Source organism: Erythrolamprus reginae, chromosome 3, assembly GCF_031021105.1.
Source record: "Erythrolamprus reginae isolate rEryReg1 chromosome 3, rEryReg1.hap1, whole genome shotgun sequence".
Lineage (NCBI taxonomy): Eukaryota > Metazoa > Chordata > Lepidosauria > Squamata > Dipsadidae > Erythrolamprus > Erythrolamprus reginae.
The window spans coordinates 238,448,421-238,461,102 of record NC_091952.1 but is presented as its reverse complement, the minus strand read 5'-3'; the positions used below and the strand labels follow the sequence as shown (position 1 = coordinate 238,461,102).

At 40.3% G+C, this 12,682-nt stretch overlaps 1 protein-coding gene across 1 annotated transcript in view; it reads left to right on the top strand.

Annotated features, from left to right (window-relative positions):
- Positions 1–12,682, top strand: part of EXT1 (exostosin glycosyltransferase 1) — a 416,144-nt gene that overhangs the window by 348,858 nt on the left and 54,604 nt on the right. The gene's annotated exons all lie outside the window — the stretch shown is intronic.

Below are 12,682 nucleotides of genomic sequence, written 5' to 3'. Positions count from 1 at the left end.
GGATAAGAAGTATCAGAATTACAAATATTTTGTTTGCTAGTATTCTAACAAGCAAAGACAATAAGGGAAGCTGAAGTTACTTAAGCGACTGCATGATTCACTTAACAACTTAGTGATTTGTGTAACAACCGGGGTAAAAAATTCACAAACTTCAACGGCACTCACCTAACAGCTGTGTTGTTAAGCAATGTGAACTCTGGTTCAAACTGTAGTCGCAATGCGAGGGCTACTTGTGCTTCTACAGTGAGAAAATGCTCATTTGTGGAACAGGGCTGGGTTCTGACTTACCTCGCTGCCAGTTCACTTGGCTCCACAGTGTTGAAAATGCGGCTTCTGCATGGGGTCAGTCAACGAAGCAGTGGAAGTGATGTGCCGGTGTCTGGAGGCTGTTGGGGCCTGGATGGGTGTCAACAGACTCAAACTCAACCCGGATAAGATGGAGTGGCTGTGGGTTTTGCCTCCTAAGGACAATTTCATCTGCCTGTCCATCACCCTGGGGGGGGGACTACTGACCCCCCAGAGAGGGTCCACAACTTAGGCGTCCTCCTCGATCCACAGCTCACATTAGAGAAACATCTTTCGGCTGTGGCAAGGGGGGCGTTTGCCCAGGTTCGCCTGGTGCACCAGTTGCGGCCCTATTTGGACCGGGAGTCACTGCTCACAGTCACTCATGCCCTCATCATCTCAAGGCTCGACTACTGTAACACTCTCTCCATGGGGCTACCTTTGAAAAGTGTTCGGAAACTTCAGGTCATGCAGAATGCAGCTGCGGCTTTCCCAAATATGCCCATGTTACACCAGCACTCCGCAGTCTGCACTGGTTGCCGATCAGTTTCCGGTCACAATTCAAAGTGTTGGTTATGACCTATAAAGCCCTTCATGGCACCGGACCAGACTATCTCAGGTACCGCCTTCTGCTGCACGAATCCCAGCGACCAGTTAGGTCCCACAGAGTGGGTCTTCTCTGGGTCCCGTCAACTAAACAATGTCCCTTGGCGGGACCCAGGGGAAGAGCCTTCTCTGTGGCGGCCCTGACCCTCTGGAACCAACTCCCCCCAGAGATTAGAATTGCTCCCACCCTCCTTGCCTTTCGTAAGCTTCTTAAAACCCACCTCTGCCGCCAGGCATGGGGGAACTGAGATAATCTTTCCCCCTAGGCCTTTACAGTTTTATGCATGGTATGTCTGTATGTATGTTTGGTTTTACAATAGGGGTTTTTAACTGTTTATATTGGATTGTCATATGCTGTTTACTACTGTTGTTAGCCGCCCCGAGTCTGCAGAGAGGGGCGACATGCAAATCCAATAAAATAAAATCAAAATCAAGTGAAAAAAAGATGGTGACGCCTATGGCACCACCGAAGGTTCAGGGACATGGCCAGCGAACCATCACAGACAGTTCAACAGAGGGGGAAGAATTGCCTTTACTGCAGTGGTTCTCAACCTGGGGGTCGGGACCCCTTTGGGGGTCGAATGATCATTTCAAAGGGGTCGCCTAAGACCATGGGAAAAGATTAGATTAGATTAGATTTATTGGATTTATATGCCGCCCCTCTCCGCAAACTCGGGGCGGCTCACAACAGGGTAAAAACAGTACATAATAGCAAATCCAATACCCACCAATCCAATTACAATTTTGAAATAAAAAATTCATAAAAAACAGCCCCAGAATATTAAAAAACACGCATACAATCAATCTAACACCAAAACCACATGGGCAAGGGGGAGGTGTTTTAGTTCCCCCATGCCTGACGGCAGAGGTGGGTTTTAAGAAGTTTGCGAAAGGCAAGGAGGGTGAGGGCAATCCTAATCTCAGGGGGGAGCTGATTCCAGAGGGTCGGAGCCGCCACAGAGAAGGCTCTTCCCCTGGGTCCCGCCATACGACATTGTTTAGTCGACGGGACCCGGAGAAGGCCAACTCTGTGGGACCGAACCGGTCGCTGGGATTCGTGCGGCAAAAGACAAATTTCCCATGGTGTTAGGAACTAAAGCTTCTATTCTGGCGCCTTGGAACATATTTTTACAATCCAACCAATCAGGTGTTTACAGTGGGGGTGTCCCTCTGACCTTCCCGCCAATCAGCTTAAAGCTCTGTTGGGAGAATTGGCACTAGACTTATGGTTGGGGGTCACCACAACATCAGGAACTATTAAGGGGGTCGCGGCATTAGAAAGGTTGAGAACCACTGCTTTACTGGTTCTATAGAACTGATCCAAACTGGCAGCAACCCACTTCTGCTGTGGAAAGTCATTTCTGGTTTAAGTCCATTGCTTTTTCTTTTGAAAGAGTGTTTTTGAATTCAAAGCTACTCTCCAATTTGCTAGATACAGGGAGGAGAAGAGAGATGCCTCTGAGACCCTTTTAATGGGAGACTTCAAGGAATCAACCTGGATTCCTTTTCATGCCAGGCACGCACCATTACTGCCATGCGTGCGACCAACATATTTAAATCTGGCCAAAATGTAAAAATCTACATCCAGCCTGACTGATGTGCTTAGCTGCCGAAGGTAAGAGAGGAGAAGGCTGTGCAGCATTCCAAATATCTGAGAATGTCCCTTCGCTCCCAAGAGTGCATTAATATTTTGATCTTTGTTGTTTCCTGTAATGCAGAATTGATTATCTTCACAGCTGCTTCCCTTACTAGAACAGCTACTATACTATTATTAACAGTGGTTTTTAAAGATCTGGCATGAAGCCCAAATGTCTGCTTTGGGAAATGTTTTTGTTGCATTACAGTTTTTCATTCCCCAGTTTAGATGCACTCGGATGTTTTTATTTACATATTCTCCATACTATCAGGCTGCTCCAGCTACAGGCAGGCTGAAGCCACTTTCTGTGTTGTCATTTTAGCACCGCTTTTCTCCTTCCTTGGTTTATTCTATCGGTGGCCTGCTATTCAAGCATCATCCCGTCCTAATAATTCTCTTGTATTCGTGGGCAGATCAGCCTCAACTCATTGTTGCCCACAGTCATCTTGTAAACCAAGGGTGTCAAACTTGCGACTAGATGTATCACATTCTGGCTACGCCTACCCCTAGTTTAGTGAAGGGGGGGAGCTGTGACGACACATAATGACAACGTGTCGTCATGTCAGGGTTCCAAATAGCATCTGAAACTAAATCAGGGTCCAAGACATACCGTTCCTGAAAGTTCCAATTTATTAGCAAAGCAGATGTTGGCATATCTTTAAGAAACCATAATCTAAGGCTACCAGGGTTTCTCGAACAAAGGATGACCTTGAAAATCTCTTCTAGAATGAATTTGTTATGGCTACAATTCTACTTCGCTCAGGCAATAACCCCCTCCCAAATTCCCACAGCACGAATATAGTCTAATACATAATGTTAGTCAACCTTGAGCCGGGGATGAGATTTGAACCGCTGACCTACAGATCTACAGTCAGCTTCAGTGGCCTGTAGTACAGCACTCTACCTTCTGCGCCACCCCGGCTCATTTGCTGGGCGTCTTAGAATTACAAAACCAATTAAATAGGCTATTTTTAAAAAATCCTGAACCTAAGTAATGAATAGCTCCCATTGAAAAGATTGGGTGTTAGGACCAAATGCATAATATTGCAGTTAAAAGTTTATTGTATATGTCATATCATGTAGGCTTTTGAAAAGGTAGCTAATCTATTTCAATCTTATCAGTAAGTGGGATATATCTTTTCTGCATAATCCTAACAAAGAATTGTATTTCCATATTTTTCTACCTTTCTTTCATTCTGTAGCCTATCTCTGTCCCAGTGCTCACTCCTGTAAAATAGGTGTTCCATCAAAAACCACCTAGTGAGTTTCAGTTTTAACTTCAGGTTTAAATTTGAACTTGAATTCTTTCCAGTCCTTGCATGAGAATTAATACCAATAGCACTTAGACTTATATACCGCTTCATAGTGCTTTACAGCACTCTCTAAGTGGTTTACACAGAGTCAGCATATTGCCCCCAACAATTTGGGTCCTCATTTTACCGACCTTGGAAGGATGGAAGGCTGAGTCAACCTTGAGCCTACTGAGATTCGATCTACCAAACTGCTGTCAGTATGTGATCAACAGAAGTAACCTGCAGTACTGCACTCTAACCACTGAGCCACTATGGCTGATAATTATGTTGGTTCCCTGGCTGTATTAGAGTGTGAACACAATTAGCCTCCTATTTAGTCCACATCATTCTGCCGCACAAATCCCAGCGACTGGTTAGGTCCCACAGAGTTGGTCTTCTCCGGCTCCCGTCGACTAAACAATGCCGTCTGGCGAGACCCAGGGGAAGAGCCTTCTCTGTGGCAGCTCCGACCCTCTGGAATCAGCTCCCTCCAGAGATTAGGACTGCCCCCACCCTCCTTGCCTTTCGTAAACTCCTCAAAACCCACATCTGTCATCAAGTATGGGGGAACTGAGACATCTCCCCCTGCCTATGTAGTATTTGTGTATGATAGGATTGTATGTATGTTTTTATATATTGGGGTTCCTTGTTTTTAGACTTTTAAATGTACTATCGTTATTTTTAGATTTGTCATCATGTACTGTTTTTATCACTGTTGTGAGCCACCCCGAGTCTCCGGAGAGGGGCGGCATACAAGTCTAATAAATCATAATCATAATCAATTAATTATTTTATTTCTTAAGCTAAACCTACTTCGCTAAAGACCTCACGCTCTTTACAGAAAATGTAAACCAGCCTTAAAACCAGAGATAATAAAAAGCTCCAATGTGAAAGAATTAAAATGAATTACGCAAAGCCTATTTGGGATATTTTAGGCTTCGGGTGCAATGGAGAATGCATCCAAAGAACTTAAACTAGGCCTTGAGTCTCCATTCATTATCTCAGTCTCAGGTTACACGGAAAAGGTGTTTTCAAGAGGCCTGGATCAAAGCCATATAAAGTTTTAACAATAATGACCACCAGTTTCCATTTCACTCAGGGGAGAAAAAATTGGCAGGCAGTACAGTGCATTTAGTCCAAGTACAATGTGGTTTCTTTCGAGCGGCGTATAGTGGCCTAGAGGTGGAGCTCTCTCCTCACAATCAGGAGGCTGTGAGTTCAATCCTAGCTAGCGGCAGATATTTCTCTCTATGGGCACAAAGAGAAAATATTTGCTGTGCTCTCCAGGTAGGCATCAGGAAGGGCATCCGGCAAGTTTCAGTTCTTTAGAAATCCAACCAGGGTTGTGTCCTCTGCTAGACAGAACCAATCTATGTAGTGTGTCTTACCTTTGATGGCTCATCAATGAGGGTATTGATGAGCCATCAAGTGTAAAGTACACTACATAGACTGGTTTTAAGGATAATTTCCATCCAGGAAAGATTGTCCCAACTTCACTTTAGAAAACCACAAAGGGGTCCCCATGCAGAAGCATTTCCCAGACTGTTTAAAATAAGGAGAGCTACAACTTCTGTAGAATTCTGTCCCTTAAAATGAATACCTCCATCATGCCCGGATTCTGTTTAAATTTATTATCAGCATCTAAATAAATGGTTAAGTATAGTCGTGTTATAGAAAAATGCATTTGATTCCAGCAGAATATTGACAGCTCTAACTCTCGCAATGTTCTTTCTCATTGATTCCATGTAGTCCCCAAACTTTAAAACTTGTAGACTTCAACTCCCAGAATTCTGGAAGTTGAAGTCCACAAGTCTTAAAAGTTGCCAAGTTTGAAGACCTCTGATGTAGGTAGAGACTTAAAAATGGTGAAGACAGAACGGACTCAATCCTTTATCTAAAGGACTCCGTCTACCCGACTTCTTCCTTTTAATTTCTATTTATCTGAAACCTTCCTTCTAGATTTGTCAAATAATCCATAAGGATATCATGATATCAAAAGATTTGAATCTTGGGATAACAACTCTTTCCCTGGCAGCCTCCAGACAAAGATCACCATGGGGAAAACCAATGAAATCTCAACCCTGTAACCTCCTTTAAAATTGTTGAAATGGATTAAGATTTTGCAGCAGTATTACAGCGAGGACTTGCAAAATTCTCCTACTGTTCATCACCAGTTGCCATGTTATATGAACTCAGCAACCTGTTTAATGTTAACTTAGATTAACAAGGAGATGCCATAAAAAGTTACCTAAAGAGATAAAACCAAAAATAAGCGAACTTGAGGCTGAATCACAAAGCTGGTATGTTTAGCTGTAGTTAGGATTCAGCAGCAGTAGTTTCAGCAGCTGTGTGTAAAGTAAAGGCATAGACGCGTCTGAAATAATCATCTTGGTCAAACAAGAAGAAAAGAAGAGCAGGGAAATGGTTATGTTCATTCATGAATCTCTAAACCAATATTTAAAGCCATATTCATTGTCTTGGACAACGCTTCCCAGAGGTCATTTCACCACTAAACAGCTGTGAAAAACCTACATTTTTTCACTAAAACATTGTTTAATATTTATTTTATTTATTTATTAGATTTGTATGCCGCCCCTCTCCGCAGACTCAGGGTGGCTCACAACAATAATAAAACAATGTATGACAAATCTAATATTTAAGTAACTAAAAACCCCTTATTAAAAAGCAAAACATACACACAAACATACCACGCATAAATTGTATAGACCTGGGGGGAGGCGATATCTCAATTCCCCCATGCCTGACGACAGAGGTGGGTTTTAAGAAGTTTACGAAAGGCAATGAGGATGGGGGCAATTCTGATCTCCGGGGGCAGCTGGTTCTAGAGGGTCGGGACCGCCACAGAGAAGGCTCTTCCCCTGGGTCCCGCCAAACGACATTGTTTAGTCGACGGGACCCGGAGAAGGCCAACTCTGTGGGACCTAACTGGTCACTGGGATTCGTGCGGCAGAAGGCGGTCCCGGAGGTATTCTGGTCCGATGCCATGATACAGTATGAAAAGTAACAAAAACCACTTGCTCTAAACCAGGAGTGTCAAACTCTATTTCATTTTTATATATATATAAATACACAGTAACAATACAAAAACAATACAAACACAGAATTAAAACATAATGGGAAGTAGGCGAATGCGCAACAGGTCTGTATAGTGATATAAACTATATACATTCTCTTTAGCCAATTATATCTATTTCATTGAGGGCTGCATCAGGGTTGTGTTTGACCTTGGGAGGTGGACGAAGTGGGCATGGCCAGTCACCTATCGCACCAGTTGCAACCCACTCCTGCATGGGGGGCATGGCAGCACCAGGGGTTTCATGCACAGGGGGTGGGGGGTATTGAATTATTGGTGTGGGCACTCGTGTGTGCGCATTGGTGCACACATGCGCGTTCCCGGCACCTGAAGAAAAAAAGGTTTGCCATCACTGCTCTAGTGGAGGGAACTGGACTTCGGGTCAGCAGAAGAAAAAGGACGCCACAGTAGAAGGAGACTATGATGGGGGAACAGGAACTTCCGGTCGGCTCCAGAATTGAAAGGGGGTTTCCGGTTAGGACCTTTGTGGCTCTTTGAGTGTTTAAGGTTGCCAACCCCTGCATTAACAGGATAATGTAAGACTGAGAGTATTTATCTCACTCGTTCCTTTTACTCTCTGAAAAACTAGGAAATTTCCTTTCTGATCCCTAGGTTCTCCCTCCTTCTATGGACTCAAATATTTGGATATTGGTTCTCCAGTCTGCAGCTTTCCCTCCTGTCTCCCAAGGCCATTCTTACATATCATTACAGATTTCAACTCTTGCCAAAACACAATTTGGCCTAGGAAAATTGTTGCCCTTAAGCTGTTTCCTCACTATCCCCATTGTCTATGAAACCATGATGCTATGTAAAGAACAGATGCATTCTAATTAAGAGTATTTTATCGGAATGCATTTTGGGGGTAAAAACATGAGAGAATATGTAATGAGCGAAGAAGCCTTTTGTTGGATATAATCTAATGTGTAAGCGGAAAATGCAAAATGGCACAAATCAAAAGCAAACATAGGCAGATGCTTTACGCGTAATTAGCCCAGGAAAAAATGAATCATTTGAAAAGCTTAGGAAGAGCATAGCAGCCTAATGAGAAAATAGGTGCCGAACCGAAATAGCACCCTTTTCAATAAATGGGATATCAAGAAGGATTTATTTTTCCTATTTTAGAGCCTATGTAGATATAGATAGAAGAAGGTATACAAATCAGATAAATTGGAATCAATTTTTTTCCTGTCTGCTATGCAAGATGCCTAAAGGTCATACAGTTTATAGAAACTTGGCATCTATCTATGTGAATCAGATAGTTCCTCATTTAGCAGCCATATCTGAGACCAGCAATTTGGTTGTTTCTCAGGGACCGCCTTCTGCTGCACGAATCCCAGCAACCAGTTAGGTCCCACAGAGTGGGTCTTCTCCGGGTCCCGTCAACCAAACAATGTTGCTTGGCGGGACCCAGGGGTAGAGCCTTCTCTGTGGCGGCCCCTGCCCTCTGGAACCAACTCCCCCCAGAGATTAGAATTGCTCCCACCCTCCTTGCCTTTCGTAAGCTTCTTAAAACCCACCTCTGCCGCCAGGCATGGGGGAATTGAGATACTCTTTCCCCCTAGGCCTTTCAATTTTATGCATGGTATGTCTGTATGTATGTTTGGTTTTACAATAAGGGTTTTTAACTGTTTTAATATTGGATTGTCATATGCTGTTTACTACTGTTGTTAGCCGCCCCGAGTCTACAGAGAGGGGCGGCATACAAATCCAATAAAATCCAAATCAAATCAAATAAGTGAAGCATTACTGTGGTTCAACTTATCTTTATAGAGCTACAAAGATCATACATTGAGGCATTGGTCACTTCACTATCATAATTGGGAATGGGCATATTCCAAGGCAGTCATTAAATGGGGATTACTTGTATTCTCTTCCTTTTTTTCTTCCTGTCAATGGGATCCCACTTGACCACCAAAGAGTTGTCAGTTTGCAGAGCAAGAACATTTTCTAGGGAACTTTTAGCACATAAATAGGCATGATGGAAAAATTACTTTTATTTAAAAAAAATTAGCAATTTTTATTGAACATTTTTAAAGTTAAAAACAAACACATAAATTTATACCAATTCCTTCTTTTCAACAATTTCGCGTCACTAAACATTTTAAATTTTACAATTTTTTCCTCTTCAATTTTCCATTTCATTTTATATATACTGTATAGTTCATAATTCTATTTATATACATCATATAATAGTATAATCTATTTCTATCTTATTCTGTATTTCCCTTCCACTTATTTATATTTAATACCACCTGTTAACTCCATTATCTTCTTTCACTTATCCTTAGACCCTCTTTTCTAACCACTCATACCACTTTGTAAAATTTTGTTTCTTCTTTTTTTTTTGTAAGTTCTTTTGTAATGTTATCCATTTTGGCACACTCTAAAACCTTTCTAATTAAATTTTCTTCTGACGGAGTATATTTGTTTGATTTTAATCTTTTTTAATATATATATAAAACTTATCAGGAAAGACTTAATGAACTCAATCTGTATAAACTAGAGGAGAGAAGGGAAAGGGGGGACATGATTGAAACATTTAAATATGTTAAAGGGTTAAATAAGATTCAGGAGGGAAGTGTTTTTAATAGGAAAGTGAACACAAGAACAAGGGGACACAATCTGAAGTTAGTTGGGGGAAAGATCAGAAGCAACGTGAGAAAATATTATTTTACTGAAAGAGTAGTAGATGCTTGGAACAAACTTCCAGCAGATGTAGTTGGTAAATCCACAGGAACTGAATTTTAAAAATGCCTGGGATAAACATATATCCATCCTAAGATAAAATACAGGAAATAGTATAAGGGCAGACTAGATGGACCATGAGGTCTTTTTCTGCCGTCAATCTTCTATGTTTCTGTGTTTCTAAAACACCATTCCTTTTTTTGTTGTGCTAATGCTACATATAAATTACCTAATCTTTAGTGTTCTAATAATTTATTTGTTGTTTCTTAATATTAACTTGCTGTAAATTTATAATATCCATATCCTATTTTTACAATCTTGTAAATGTCTTTGTTCTTTTATTTGATGGATTCAATCCAATTACGTTTATTGAGACCATTTTTATTTCTTCCTCCATTTCCTTTCATATTTATTAGTTGTTTTTAATCTCCTTGTATACCTTGTTTCTCTTTGTACTTTTTCTCTTGTTCCTTCTCTTACTATTCTTTCTTTTTCCTGTTATCTCCTCTCTTCTCATTCCTCCTCTTTCTTCTCTATTTGGTCTTCCTCCTGGCTCCTATTCGCTACTTCTTCCCTATCTCTTGCTCTATTTCTATTCCAAAACAGTATTCAAGAAATCATCTCGCTTTATCTAATGTATCTATCTTAAACTTTTTCTTTTGCCAGGTAACCAATGCTCGTTCTGGAATTAACCATCAGAACATTACATGTTTTTATTTATTTAGTTGTGAAGTTAAAAATTGGTAATTCCTTCTTTGATTTCTCACCCATCTTGGTATTAGTGTTATTATTTCCCTTCTCTTATTGCTTTTTTTTTTGTAAATCATATGTGTACTGTACTTCCCTTCGTAATTTATGTCTGCGTGTGTAATTCGTGTCTACCCTATAAACTTAATCAATCTCTTTTAATATATTTTGTTCATCTATTTGTAATGAAACTGCCAATATTTCTGGCATAGTTTCCTCTAACTTTTCCTCTTTATTTTCAGTAATACCTTGGAATCTTAGGAAAAAAGATGCTTTCTCCATCTTTAAAAACACTATTGATTATTCTAACTTTCTATTTATTGTCACATATTTTTGTTCCATATATTCCATCTTTTTATCTACTCTATTTTTTCCTCCACTATTTTAATTTTCTGGTGTGCAAAATATTTTATGAATATTTTGCTGTATATTTATTATTTTATTTTCCATATTTTTAATATCCCCTTTCATTTCACTCATATCACTTCTAAGTTCTTCATGGTTTCTTTTTGCCTCCTTGTGGTTATTGGCTTTGGCTTCTTGAGTTTTGGTCATTCATTAAAGTGATGATCTTTCTATGTTCGATGCAGAGCCTGATTTCTCCATTCCTAACATACTATCTATTGAGCACTGTTTTGCTGTCAAGGATGGTATTGATGCAGGGTTTAAGACTGTCTTCTTGGTTAGCTTTGTTATTGTGGTGCTAGTCATTTTTCTTATTCTAAGTATGTTGTTTCAAAACATCATAAAATGCCTTAAGTGTTAATTTTGTAACAATAATAATTTTGTTGGTACAAGTGTTAATAAATATCAATATTGCTATATCTGCTCATATACCAATACATACATATATACATACATACATGCATACATACATATAAATCCTTATTGTCTAGAGATCTAAAACTCAAGATCTGTAGTAATTGGCAGTAATTGTTTTTTCTGGAGTTCTATTATCTAGTCCAAAAATTGTCATGGTGAATTGGGAATAAAGAAAGTTTTGGTTTTTTCAAATTGAAGGCCTCACTTTGTACTTGTGTTTCAAGAGCCACACTGGCAAAGATAGTCAACGGAGCCAGTTGCTAAATTGATTCTACTTCCCATAAATTTTAATTTACTTCAAACTTTGCCCAGCTAATAAGGTTATTATCCATTTCCCCTTCATCCACATGAAACATTGCCGTCAGGCATGGGGGAACTGAAACATCTCCCCCTGGGCATGTTTAATTTATACATGGTATGCTTGTGTGTGTGTCTGTTAGTATATGGGGTTTTTAAAATCTTCAAATATTTTAAATTTAGTCGGATTATTTATGATTTGTTCCACTTGTTGTGAGCCGCCCCGAGTCTTCGGAGAGGGGCGGCATACAAATCCAAATAATAAATAAATAAATAATAAATAAACATTATCATTTGAAAATGGCTTTTAAAAATTTGACCTTGCACTTTCACTTCTGGGTTGTTGGTTTACATGCTGGTTCCAAACACTTTTGCTTTTCGGAAAACAGCTTGGAAGATGGACTCAAAAACCTTTTAAGTTCTGAAAGATGATAGGCATCCATGTTGAGTTTGTGCCCTGTTTTACGATCTTTCGTGAAGAAAATTGCTGTAATTTTTATTAGTACGGTCCTTAAGTGAATCTGGCTTCCCCATTGACTTTGCTTGTCAGAAGGTTGCAAAATTTGATCACGTGACTCTGGGACACTGCAACCGTCATAAATACATGCCAAGTGCCCAGTGTCCAAAGTTTGATCACATGACCACAGGGATGCTGCAACAATTCTAAGTGTGAAAAACTCATAATGTATGTCACTTTTTTGGGGCGGCTGTAACATCCAACCATCACTAATAATAAGAATAATAAAAATAATAAATAATTTATTAGATTTGTATGCCGCCCCTATCCAGAGACTCAAAGCGGCTCACAACAATCACAACAATATACAAATCCAATATTTAAAAAAGAAACAAAACATTTTTAAAAAACCATCATTAAGAACAATTCAATACATTCATAAAATTATATGTGCTCAGGGGTATCACAGTTACCCCATGCCTGGTGACAAAGGTGGGTCTTAAGTAACTTGCTAAAGGCAAGGAGGGTGGGGGCAGTTCTGATCTCTTGGGGAAGTTGATTACAGGGGCCCGGGGCTGCCACGGAAAAGGCTCTTCCCCTGGGGCCCGCCAGACGACATTGCTTAGTCGGCGGGACCCAGAGAAGGCCAACTCTGTGGAACCATATCAATCTCTGGGATTTGTGCCGCAGAAGGCGGTTCTGAAGGTATTCTCGTCCAATGCCATGGAGGGTTAAACAAATGGTGGTAAGTCAAGAACTAA